The sequence below is a fragment of the Zingiber officinale genome, chromosome 9A, assembly GCF_018446385.1.
Source record: "Zingiber officinale cultivar Zhangliang chromosome 9A, Zo_v1.1, whole genome shotgun sequence".
In the NCBI taxonomy this organism is placed as follows: Eukaryota; Viridiplantae; Streptophyta; class Magnoliopsida; order Zingiberales; family Zingiberaceae; genus Zingiber; species Zingiber officinale.
The window spans coordinates 132,677,655-132,691,796 of NC_056002.1; the positions used below are offsets into that span (position 1 = coordinate 132,677,655).

Sequence of the window (14,142 nt, forward strand, 5' to 3'; positions counted from 1 at the left end):
AAAATAATAGAAACAAAATGGGTATTTAGAAACAAATTAAGTGAAACTGGGGAAATTACTAGGAATAAGGCTAGGTTAGTTGCCAAAGGGTTTAGTCAAGTTGAAGGACTTGACTATGCTGAAACCTATGCTCCAGTAGCTAGATTAGAATCCATTAGAATGTTACTAGGTTATGCGGCCCATAAGGGATTCAAACTATACCAAATGGATGTTAAGTCTGCCTTTCTCAATGGGTTAATAAAAGAAGAAGTTTATGTAGGTCAGTCTCCTGGATTTGAAAGTCTAGAACACCCTGACTATGTCTTTAAATTAAATGGACTTAAACAAGCACCCAGGGCATGGTATGAAAGGTTAACCTCCTACTTAACATCCAAAGGATTCAACCAAGATCAAATTGATCCGACCTTGTTTGTTAAATCATTAAATAATGACATATTTATAGCACAAATATATGTAGATGATATAATATTTGGTTCAACTAACTCAAATTTTTTAGAAGAATTTACTAATCTAATGGAACAAGAATTTGAAATGAGCTTAGTAGGAAAATTAACTTATTTCCTAGGAAAATTTAATTTTGGAAAAAGAATTTTACAAAATTATTTTAAAAACTCCTACTACTTCATTTTGAAACATTATTTTGATGTTAATTCCAAAAATGTGATCTTACTTTACCAAAATTAGTTGTGACAAACTTTGAAAACTAAAAGTAAAGTTCAAAATCGTTTTTCTTAATGTTTGAATTCGATTTAATTTCACTTCTTTTGAAAATAACCCTGAATCAAGTTCTGAAAAATTGGTCGTACTTAATTTTGACAATTTGATTTGGCAAAATTAGTTTTGAAAATTACTATCAACTTAGTTTTGAAAATTATTTTAGAAAGTGATTTTTTTAAAAAAACTTATGTTTGAAAACTTGAATTTTTAACTTTGACCTTAAAAACTATACTTGAAAAATTAGCTATCTTTCAAAATTACAAAGTTATAAATCAGCTATCTTTCAAGACTTAGTTTTTTTTTCAAAGATTTAAGAAATAAAAGCAAACTAATCTATGTTTTAAACTCCCCCAGATTAACTTGACATTATTTCTTACTTTGTCTGAAGTCCGTATTTATGCTTACTTAATCTATGCTTACTTTTGATGAATGTCAAAGGGGGAGGGTTAGGTGGTTAAGTTAGCTAAACCAAACTGAAAATACAAACTAACTTAAAAACCACATAAATGCATGTTGTTACTTGTTTTTTCTTGCATATGTTTTCACTAACTTAACCAGGTTGTCATTCCATCAAAAAGGGGGAGATTGTTGGTGCGGTTAGTACTAACGATTTAACCCAGGTTTTGATGAATGACAAATAGGTTAAGTTAGGTTTGTCGTTATCTAATGCTTTGATCGAGTATGCAGGCTAAGTCCAGACAGGTCGACGGGCTGACCGGATGTCTGGCACGAAATCCAAGCGGGTCGACGGGCTGACCGGACGCTTGGCGAGAAGTCCAGCTAGGTCCATGGACTGACCAGATAGCTGGCACGAAGTCCAAGCGGGTCGACGGGTTGACCGGACGCTTGGCACGAAGTCCAGTTAAGTCGACGGGCTGACCGGATAGCTGGCACAAAGTCCAGACGGGTCGAAGGGCTGACCGAACGTCTGGCAGGTAAGTAAAGGTAAGTCACTGGAGGAGAGTGACTGTGAGGACGCATCTCAGTTAAGGGACAGTAGGCGTCGGTCTAGTTTAGGTCCATTTTGGATCTCTAAATTGAGACCCTGACTAGGTTCTGGTCTCGGGAAGGCAGGACCTAACTCATAAATCTATATAAAATGTCTATACATATATTTTTCTAACTCTATTTTGTAGATACAAATATATAGCTTCAAATTCTGCACGCGTAGCAACTGACAGAGCTTGATTCCGAGTTCGGAGTCAAAAGTTATGGCCTTCGGAAGATGACTGTGTCAAACAAGTAATTGGAGACGACTCGAATCAGCCAGATTCGAACTCTCCTCATCTGATCCGAATTTTTGGGATCTGATAAGCTCTGGAGACCCCTCCAAAGGGCTATAAAAGGAGGGGGTGAGCAAGCTTCAAGAACACAACTCTCAGAACGAAGAATCTATTTCCTTGTGCTCATACTGCGCTGCGATCTCCGACAAGCTTTTCCTTTCTGTTCTAAGTCTTTTTATTGTCGGTAATTTTTCCTTATTAGCAATATTGTACTTAACTTGTAATCTATATTTCGAATTTCTAGTGAATTGCCCCACGAAAGTACTCACGGAGTACGGGCCTTCGAGTAGGAGTCGTCACAGGCTCCGAACGAAGTAAATCCACTGTGTTCAATTTTCTTATTCCGCTGCGTTTATACTCGTTGTTTTTCGAATCGATATTCACCCCCTCCTCCTCTATCGACATTTCATGATCCAACAGAAATAGCTTATCTACCTATCATGTTGCTGCTCATACTGACATTCACTAAAATTTTCACCGGAATTCACTTTCGAGAAGGTTGAACACAAAAATTTGTGAAAAAATTTAGAGAGTGGTGGTTCAGTGTACCTGCAACCCCTCTTCTTCTTAATGGAATGGAGAAGAAGAAGTGAACATGCAGTTGACAACCAATGTCCTAGTGTAAGTAACGCCTCGAAGAATCCAAGTGTCCCAGGTTTCTAGAGCTCTATTGCAACCCCATCCAAACAGCTTTAGCCCTTGGCTACTTGTTTCTTTCCCTATTTAGGTAAATAGAATCACTGCTTCATAGATGAAGATGGTTGGCATTCTTTGAATTAGACTCCGCCTTTCACCATTGTATTCTTTTTAAAACTTAGGACTTTGAATAAGCCTTTTGCTACTTGTTTTTTCCTTAGGTAAATAGTGGTATGAATAGATGAAGATGGCAGATAACTGTCTTTGGATTAAAGTCCACTTTGTGTTATGGTATTCTTTGAAAAATTAGAACTTTGAATAAGTCTTTCGTTAATTGTTATTTTTCTTGTCTATAGTAAATAGAATCAATAATGAATAGATGAAAATAGGGGTAAGCAATCGGTTAATATACCAAACCGATTGAATAGTTTAAACTGAAATCAAATAAATCAATTTTTTTTTTATCTAATCGAATCGGCTAAACTTTCTAACAAAAATTGAACAAATTGAATTGACAAAATATCGATTAGTTTGAACAAAAATTAAAATAATTAATTTTTTCGTCATCGATTGATTGATGATTAACAATCAAGTTGAATAATCGATTATTAAGCAAACTATTCAATTTATTTTGTTTAATCAAATTTAGACTTTTTTTTTAATCAAGACTGAACCGATTTGAATGAAATAATTGATATTTTAAAGAAAGAGAATTTTTGAATTAACCGAACTAAAATTAACTTCAGTTGGTTCAATTGATTAATTCAGTTTAACTGATCTTTTGCTCATCCTTAAAGAAGATGATAAATATTTTTTTTAAATCAAACTCTGCTTTGTGTCATCATATTCTTTGTAAAAATTAGACTTCAAATAAGTCTTTTGTTACTAGTTAATCCTACATATGCATATTAAGCATTTGGGTATTTGATTTAGTGGTATAATTCTCGCTTTGGGTGCAAGAGATTGTACCCCTTTTGAGTTTTTTTATTATTATTTAATGTTTTTGTCCTCCTTTTTTAACTTCAATTAGTTTATAAAATTATGTTAAGTAATTTATTTCATATTATTTTAAAATGTTCTTCTAAATTCAAAATAAAATTAACTTTTAACTTTGATTCCGTTTACTGAATTTTACATATCCCTAGATGGAAATGGTAAGCAACTGATATTCTTTCTAAAATTGTCTTTGAATATAATTTTTACTACTAGTTAATCCTATGTAAGTATATTAAGCATATGAGTGTTTGGTATAGAGGTATATATATTAAGCATTTGGGTGCAAGAGTTAGTGCCCATTTTGAGTTTTTTAATTATTATTTAACAATCTTATCCCTTTTATTTAACTTGCAATTAGTTTATAAGATTATTTTAAGTAATTTATTTAATATTATTTTAAAAGGTTCTTCTAAATTTAAAATAGTAAAAATTAACTTTTAAATTGAATCAGTTAGCTCAATTTAACTAGATTTTACACACCCCTAAATGAAGATGGTAGATAACTTTCTTTAAATCAAATTCCACTTTGCACCATCATATTCGCCTTAAAATTGGCTGTGAATAGGATTGTTACTACTAGTAAATATTCATATACATATTAGATATTTAGGTATTTAGTCTAGTGATATAATTTTAGCTTCGGGTGTGAGAGGTGAGTTTGATTCTCATTTTTTAGTTTTTTTTATTTAATGATCTGGCTCCCCTTTTGATTTTTTTTTATTTAATGATCCTGACCCTTTTATTTAGCTTTCAATTAGTTTATAACATTATTTTAAATAATTTGTTTCATATTATTTTAAAAGGTTCTTCTAAATTTAAAATAGTAAAAATTAACTTTTAACTTCCATCCATTAAGTAGGTTAATTTTATTTAACCGATATTTTGCTCAGCTCCAAATGAAGGTGGTAGACAATTTTCTTTAAGTCAACCTTATATACTAATTAATTCTATATAAAAATATTAAATATCTGGGTGTTTGGTCTAGTGGTATGATTCTCGCTTTGGGTGCGAGAGGTCGCGAGTTCGATTCTCGCAACACCCCTTTTAATTTTGTTTTTATTATTTAATGATCTTGTCCCTTTTATTTTAATTTCAATTAGTTTATAAAATTAAATTATTTCAAAAGGTTTTTCTAAATTTAAAAAATATGACTTTGCGCAATTGGCCATTATATTTTTCTTAAAATTGCCTTTGGATATGTGTTTTACTACTAATTAATCCTCCATAAATATATAAGGCATCTGGTTGTTTGGTCCAGTGGTATAATTTTTATTTCGGGTGTGAGAAGTTGTAAGTTTGATTCTCGTACCACCCTTTTTGAGTTATTTTTTATTATTTAGCATTCCTATCCCATTTATTTAACTTTAAATAGTTTATAAAATTATTTTAAATAATTTGTTTTAGATTATTTCAAAGGGTTCTTCCAAATTCAAAATTTTGATTTCATCGATTTTTCAGTTAATTCAATTTAACTGACTAGATAGTTTCTCCGGTCATTCCCTAACCGGGGCTAAAACTCCGGAAATTACAAATGCCAAGATAGGAATAATGCTTGATATTATCAGAAATGCCCAGAAAATATCATATTCGTGAAGCAGAAACATAAATGTACTCCTATTAATATGGAATATGCTGAATTATTCGATTCGAATCGGAAGTGTCAATTTATCCAAAACTTCTTATCTTAGTTTAGGCGAAAGAAGAATATATTTTGATCAAACGGCATTGGTTAGAGTTTCTGTGGGACCTTTTGCACAACAGTTTTGTTTTTTATTATTTAACGATTAAGCCCCCTTTATTTAGCTTTTAATTAGTTTATAAAATTATTTTAAATAATTTATTTTATATTATTTCAAAATTTCCTTTTTAAAATAGTAAAAATTAACTTTGTTAATTTAATTTAGCTCACTCATTTTGATCTTTTGCTCACCCTTTTTGATTTTTTTTATTATTTAATAATCATGTCCCCCTTCAAGTGTGTAGCTAAGATTTTGAAGTATAAATCACAAGTTTCTCCATGAAATCATCAAATCTAAATAAATATTTGTCAAAAGTTCAATCGTTAATAATGATATTGTAGGCATAAACAAAAAAGTACAATTTATAAAAAAAAAATGTAACTTCAATAAAATACTATTGTCATTGCAACCTTCAATTTTTCAAGAGATCAAACCGATCAATTATGTACTCTATATCAATCTTAAGAGCTATCTCTTTCTCAATGTACAAAATCATTGCACTGTTCAAATATTCTTGCTCCATTTTGTTGCGAAGTGGTGTCTTAAGAAGTTTCATCCCTAAAAATGTTCGCTCTATTATAGACATTGAAACCAGAAGAGTTAAAACCTAATGAATCAACCTGTCAATAACAAAATAAATCATTGATTTCTTTGTTTCAACCAACAGTTGACATAATTTAAGAAGAGAATCGACATTTTTATACCTCAAGTCCTCAAATACATCAAGCTTCTAATGATTCAATTGAGTCTTCAAATGTTTCATGTCATCTTTGTAAAAATCATTGGGATAAAATTTCTTAGTTAAAAAATTAATTACACTTTCAAAATGATTTGAAACCATCACTTTGATTCAAGGCTTCACGTAGAGTAAGAAGCTCTAATGATTTCTAAGTCAATCTTGTATTTAACTCCATCAGCTGTTTGTCAATCACAATGTTAAATATATGAAAATGATAGTATTCCTTCATTGTAAAATGTTTTTTCTGCTGACAAGGATGCTTAGCACTTTCAATATAACGATCATTTAAATAAAAAATGATAATCTCAGTTAGTCTCATTGACTATCTCTGAGGGTGACCGGCCTGGCCCCACAGAAATTTTCCACCGGCCACCAGGGTAAATCGGGAAGCGCACGCGATGGCTAGTCCAGAAGCCCAATATCCTTTTGGTTACACCCCACATTTGGAGGAAAAATTCCTGCAAATACGCCGTAGCTGGGGTTCGAACCTAGGATGCTTGGGTGACAACCTAGATGTCCTACCGCAGCACAATGGGCCCAAGGACGACGATCATTCAAATCAAGTGGCAAAAAAGGCGATTCGCTCGCCCCCAACGCCCCCGCCAACCCGTCCCTAGGCCAACACGGAGGAGGTAAATCACAGGTGGCTACTAGTCATTAGTACAAATGGCCAAGACATGGGGGAGGTTATGCTCAGTCACGTCGAGTTTCGACCCCAAAACCTCATGTGGCAACACCCCATGCCTTAACCATCATTCAAATCAAGCACTATAATATCATGAGTATCATAAAATTTATTCACACTCTACATAAAATCATCTCATTCATCATCTCGCATTTTTCTAGAAAAGTAATTTTGTAGTGGCAACTAAACTCATTGTATTCAAAATATCTTGATTTTTTCGTTGCAATGCTTGGCACAACATATTAGATCTTTCCAAAACTCTATGCATCAACAATAACATAAACACAATCAAATGTCATCATCCCTTTAAGCAAACCTTTAGTATAGAGGTGTACAAATTGTACCAAATAATCAATAACTCGGATAACAAAAGTGTAATGTGAACTTCAATGAGTAGATACGGGTCGTTGCGAAGTGCTAGCTTGATTAACTCTAGTACCAGTCCCAAGCTCTCCAGATGTTATCAAATCAATGATTTCATCTTCTCGAATTGATTTCAATTGAGAATGTCACTTTGAAGAACAAGCCAGAAAATTGACAATTGAGCTCAATTTAGAAAAAAAAAATAGTTATACATCTGATACCTCTTTAGCTGCTGTAACTAAAGTAAATTATAATCAGTGAGCAAAATAATGAATATAATATGCAAATGGTCAATCTTTGGGGAATAATGCTTGTAATTCATTCCATTCTCCCTACATATTGCTAGCATCATCGTATCCTTAACCTCACATATTTTCAATCAAAAGCTTATATTGTATCAAGATGTTACATATATGTGTTTTCAAAGTCAATGAATTAGTGTCATCAACGCCAACAACTTCAAAAAATCTCTCTCTAACAAACTCATCACAATCTATGTATCGTAAAACAATAGTCATATTGTGATCTATGAGATTTATCAACGGCTTCATCAACAATAATACAAATTTAGCATCCCCCACTTAGTATCTCATGTTGAATTGACGGTGATATATACTTGACATTTTTAGCAGTTTTATCTAATATAATATCATTATTTTTTCATAATTCTCCTTAAAATTTGACCAATTCAATAAAAATTTCAATGATTATGAGAATCCACCTCTCTTCATGTCCTCTAAATATACACCCTTGCAATGCTAGCCACCTCATAACTCTAATTGATATCCTTAGGAGCAATGTGTTTTGCTTTATAATATTTTCGGATTATATATTCATCCTTCTATCAATATGTTGAGTTATATTTTTCATGCCCTCCCATTTTTACATAGTAGTACCATGTAGTGAATTGTAATCCCCTTCATATGTTTTCAATGGACATGCTTTGTAATTGACTCTTTTCCAATTCTTAAATCATTCACTTATAAATTTTTTATGATGTGATGAAGAATATCAAAAGATAATATGGAAAACAAAATACACTTTCCTTTTCTTTAGAAACTCGAGCCATGAAAACTTTATGAACCAAGAAGATTGAAAATGCGCTTTTGATCCTTAAAATCAACAAGTGGATATTTATAAATGGATTGATATGGTCTCATACCAACATATTCTCTCCAAACCTCATCTTGTTTATCACATGGATATTCCCAAATTGTAATTAGTTTCCCAAAGTCTCACTCATAATATGTATTATTTCCTTCTAATGGATCAAGAGCAATTTCATTGTCAAGTTTGAGTTTTTTAGTTTCTGCCCCCAGGGCATAGCGCAGACGGTGGGCGCATGATATCTCTGGCTAATGGTCAGGGGTCGATTCTCAGGAACTGACGATCTGGAGTTTACCTCACCATGTACCTATGGTCTGTGTACCTGCATGTACTTTCCTCCATATCTGTGAGCCAGCACTAGGGGGACACTGATCCTATTCGAGTTGCTGAATCGACGGACGCTGGGCACGTGGCGCTCTCCTCTATCTCCGACCAGCTGCACCGACCTCCGGCGAACCTGCACAGAAGTCGGGCCGGGGAGGGGTCCCCGGCGACGACCCTCCGACGCTCAAGTCAGGCAAGCAGACAGCAGAGATGAGGCTCCAACATGCGAGAGAGCGTACCTCCGGCGAAGGGTGAGGACCCTTATATAGGGCTCTGAAGAGGCATGTGCACTCATACCGAGGTGCACACGTGTTCTGTGTCATACCTTAGTATGGGTTTGTCAGATGAGCTTGCCTGACCCCTTACTGCTACAGTCCGAGCACGTCTCTGATGGGACAGTGAGCCCATGCCCTAAGATCCTACGTATCACCTGCTGTCAGAGGATGTTTCTGTCCTTGTCTCCATGCCGAGCGTCCGACCGGTCGGCGGTTTCCTCACGTCCGACCGGTCGGATGTGCTGATCCGCTCGGGAGCTTCCTGGTCGCGTGCTCGGGACTGTTCGCAGTGTTGATACTTTATTCTTTCGGCCGAGCGGTCCATCCGCTCGACACTACTATAATGTTCATCATGAGCGTCGGAACCCCGACTCCCCGCCGGGGTGTATCGCTTCCGCTCGGAAGCTTCAGCCGGTTGTCACCATCATAATCAGCTCGGCCAAGCTTCTGGTTGGCCTTTTACCTTTCGACCTCCACGTGGCGTTGACTCTGCTAAATGGGGTCCCCCATTCTTACTGCCGGATCACTTGCCTCCCCTTCAAGTCTAGTCGAAGGAGGCGATTAAATCCGACTGACTGGACTGTGTGTCCGAGCGGGTGCTCGTCGGCGCGGATATTTATAGCCGGTCGGCGCGGCTCTCGATCTTTAACGACAGAGCTCGTCGGCGCGGATATTTATAGCCGGTCGGCACGGCTCTCGATCTTTAACGATGGAGCTAGTCGGCGCGGATATTTATAACCGGTCGGCGCGGCTCTCGATCTTTAACGACGGAGCTCGTCGGCGCGGATATTTATAGCCGGTCGGAGCGGCTCTCGATCTTTAACGACGGAGCTCGTCGGCGCGGATATTTATAGCCGGTCGGCGCGGCTCTCGATCTTTAACGACGGAGCTCGTCGGCGCGGATATTTATAGCCGGTCAGCGCGGCTCTCGATCTTTAACGACGGGACTCGTCGGCCTTCCGCTCGGACGTTTATAGACGCCGGCTCGTCTCTCGATATTTAACGTCGGAGCTCGACGGCGCGGATATTTATAGCCGGTCGGCGCGGCTCTCGATCTTTAACGACGGGACTCGTCGGCCTTCCGCTCGGACATTTATAGACGCCGGCTCGTCTCTCGATATTTAACGTCGGAGCTCCACGGCGCGGATATTTATAGTCGGTCGGCGCGGCTCTCGATCTTTAACGACGGGACTCGTCGGCCTTTCAAGGCTAACTCCTTACCAGGTCAAGCGACCTTGGCCTTCGTATCATATCCTGCGCTCGAACAATATTTATGCCCGGCCGAACAGCACGGGTCATTCGCTTACGAGTCTAAATATATACACCTCCTGACCGATCGGCTCGAGGGCCTTCGCTTTTTTGTGCCGATGAAGGATATCGCACGCTCGGCCGAACGGCTCGGGCCTTCATCCTTGAGCATTTTGCATGAATAATTTACCTCCGGCCGAACGGCTCGGGGCCTTCGTTTTTTCGAGCGTGCAGCTCGTTCAATATACCTCCGGCCGAATGGTTCGGGGCCTTCGATTTTTCGAGCGTGCAGCTCGTTCAATATACCTCCGGCCGAATGGCTCGGGGCCTTCGATCCTTGAGCGTGCGGCTCGATCAATATACCTCCGGCCGAACGGTCCGGGGTCTTCCCATCGAGCTTCTGGCTTGACTAACATACTCCCGACTGAGCGGCACAGGCTTCCCATCGAGCCTTTGGCTCGGCTAATACACCCCCGGCCGAGCGGCACGGGGTCTTCCTATCGAGCCTTTGGCTCGGTTAATACACTCCCGGCCGAGCGACACGGGGTCTTCCCATCGAACTCGGGGCTCGGCTAATATACTCCCGGCCGAGCTGCACGGGCTTCCCATCGAGCTCTTGGCTCGGTTTCTATACTCCCGGCCGAGCGGCACGAGGTCTTCCCATCGAGCTTGGGGCTCGGTTAATATACTCCCGGCCGAGCGGCACGGGAGTTCTTACTTAAACTACCAATCTGAGCAACAGGTAATTGAAAGAACTGACCTATCGATCGGCACGACTATGACCCAATTTCTCAACTCCCGAATACCCGTGGAGTGAGGAGCATACGTTATACTTGTCGAAACTTATTGGCCAGTTGCCTCGCCTGATGAAGACCCCTTTGTCGGACCGATATCGGGGCAGGAGTTGCTCCCACCTGAGGGCCGATTGGACCCTTATTTTGCTCCCATTTCTAATGTTTCTCCGGTCGGTCCTCCTGGGTCGCTCGGATATCCGCTCAGCTTGAGCCTTTTGTCTCTGTTGCTCCACGAGCTTAGCTGCTCTTGCCTCCATTAGAGCGTCGAGTTTCTCCTGGGGGAGCATCACGGTGTGAGGTCATCCAGCCTCGTCCATCTATTCCGCTCGGATACAGGCGCGTTCCCACAGACGGCGCAAATTTGATCCTGTCCGAGTCGCTGAATCGACGGACGCTGGGCACGTGGCGCTCTCCTCTATCTCCGACCAGCTGCACCGACCTCCGGCGAACCTGCACAGAAGTCGGGCCGGGGAGGGGTCCCCGGCGACGACCCTCCGACGCTCAAGTCAGGCAAGCAGACAGCAGAGATGAGGCTCCAACATGCGAGAGAGCGTACCTCCGGCGAAGGGTGAGGACCCTTATATAGGGCTCTGAAGAGGCATGTGCACTCATACCGAGGTGCACACGTGTTCTGTGTCATACCTTAGTATGGGTTTGTCAGATGAGCTTGCCTGACCCCTTACTGCTACAGTCCGAGCACGTCTCTGATGGGACAGTGAGCCCATGCCCTAAGATCCTACGTATCACCTGCTGTCAGAGGATGTTTCTGTCCTTGTCTCCATGCCGAGCGGGCGACCGGTCGGATGTGCTGATCCGCTCGGGAGCTTCCTGGTCGTGTGCTCGGGACTGTTCGCAGTGTTGATACTTTATTCTTTCGGCCGAGCGGGCCATCCGCTCGGCACTACTATACTGTTCATCATGAGCGTCGGAACCCCGACTCCCCGCCGGGGTGTATCGCTTCCGCTTGGAAGCTTCAGCCGGTTGTCACCATCATAATCAGCTCGGCCAAGCTTCTGGTTGGCCTTTTACCTTTCGACTTCCACGTGGCGTTGACTCTGCTAAATGGGGTCCCCCATTCTTACTGCCGGATCAGACGCTAAGGTAGCGAATCTGCCTTTGAGTTTTTTGGTTTCCAATGTTAATCTTACGTGAATGTTAATCTTGAACTTGATAGAGGAGGATTATTTGGAGCATTTGAATTTTTTTGATAATTCCTCACTTTTTTTTAATGAAATAATTCATAATACTTCTTTTTGACATTTTGATTCACCTATGAATAAAAAATTTCTAACTCATCATTGATTTCACATATAAACATAATATTAATGATAAAGAAATTGAGAAGGATTTAATAAAAGATACATTTATAAATTATAAATTATGATTTATGGAGTAATGTTTACTATTAGAACAAATTAAAGTTTCGAATCTTACAAATGCAAATGGTAAAAGAGCAACCAAAATATGCAATATCAATTATCAAATACTATAGTTAATAATAAAAACAAGTAAATGAGTACATTCAAAGAATTAACTCACAAAATGACTCTGATAAAATTAGTGTAGGCTATAAAGATGAGTAGAGATGAATCAACTCACATAGTGAGCAATTGATTTTTTTTATAGAGATGTAGCTTTTTGCGCTGTCTATCATTCTGTTTTATGAAGAAGATAATTGTGATAGGGTTTGAGTATGAGAAAAAAAATTAGGTGGGCTTTGGTACAATTTTAGACCATATATAAATGTGTATAAAAAAAACTTATAGGTATTTGCTGGGCTTGAACCCAACCAAGCCCATACTTACCATACACATCTGTCTCCTTTATTTAACTTTCAATAGTTTATAAAATTATTTTAAATAATTGAACTTTCATTTTATTTTCATTTTATCTACCCAGCAGAAGATGGTAGGCAACTTTCTTTAAATGAAACTCCACTTGGTGTCAACATATTCTTCCTAAAATTGGTTGTGAATAAGTTGTTTGGATCACATTCTCTGTAAAATTAGGACTTTGTATACTAACTAATCTCATGTATCTTATTATTTTTGATTAAGAATCTAGACCAACTAACTAATTTTAATAAAGCTCAAAATAAAATTAATATTAATGTCCACATCTTAGGATTAGTAGCACGGTAAGTAAAAAAACTTTTTATAAATATCTTGAGACGGTAATGTTAAAAAGTATATATTTCTTAACGTTTTAGTTAAGATCAAGTATAGTATCTAGTCTTCTTAACCTTTTATGAGATAGAGTCAGTTACAGTACTTTGCTGTTGGGATTCTTGAGTATTGCCTTTGCGTTGTACTACTATATGGATTTGATGTTCTCTTACCAAATTTAATTTATAGATCTGAGATATTAATTTATATGTATTCATGTATTATATTATACACATATGTATATGCGATGATTAGTATATATTAAACATTGGGGGTTTAGTCCAATGATATGATTCTCACAACAACCCAACCCCCTCCTCTTTTTTATTATTTTAACTATCTTGTCCCCTTTATTTAACTTTCAGTTAGCTTATAAAATTATTTTAAATAATTTATTTTATATTATTTAAAAAGTTACGTTCTTCTAATAAAAATTAATTTTTAATTTTGATCGGTTAATTTTTTTTTAATGACCTTTTCTTCACTCACCTTTTGAGTTTTGTTTTTTTATTGTTTTAACATCCCTCTTCATTTAACTTCCAATTAGTTTATAAAATTATTTTAAATAATTTATTTTATATTATTTTAAAAGATTATTCTAAATTTAAATTAACTTTTAATTTTGGTCAATTAATTTAATTTAATAGACCTTCTGCTTACCCCTGGATAAAGATGGTAGACAACTCTATTTAAATCAAACTCCCTTTTGTGCAATTATGCCATCGTATTTTTCTTAAAATTGCCTTTTGATAGACTATTTACTTGTAAAAGATTCTTCATAAACACATTATGCATCTGGGTGTTTGGTCTAGTGGTATGATTCTCGTTTCGGGTGTGAGAGGTCGTGAGTTCGATTCTCGCAACACCCCTTTTAAATTAACCATTTAGTTGGTTAATTCAATTTTATTTTTAACCTACCTTCTACCTTACAGTTTTATTTTTTTATTATTTAATGTTCTTGCCTTCTTTATTTCACTTTCAATACTTTATAAAATTATTGTAAATAATTTGTTTTATATAATTTTAAAAGGTTCTTCTAAATTTAAAATCATAAAAATTAATTTTTAATTT

At 37.4% G+C, this 14,142-nt stretch overlaps 2 non-coding genes across 2 annotated transcripts; both read left to right on the forward strand.

Moving 5' to 3' along the window:
* The first annotated feature begins 4,602 nt into the window (after positions 1-4,602).
* Positions 4,603-4,674, forward strand: TRNAP-UGG. The gene has a single exon. It is a non-coding gene; the product is annotated as a tRNA-Pro (tRNA).
* Positions 4,675-13,868: 9,194 nt separating this feature from the next.
* Positions 13,869-13,940, forward strand: TRNAP-CGG. The gene has a single exon. It is a non-coding gene; the product is annotated as a tRNA-Pro (tRNA).
* The last annotated feature ends 202 nt before the right edge of the window (positions 13,941-14,142 follow it).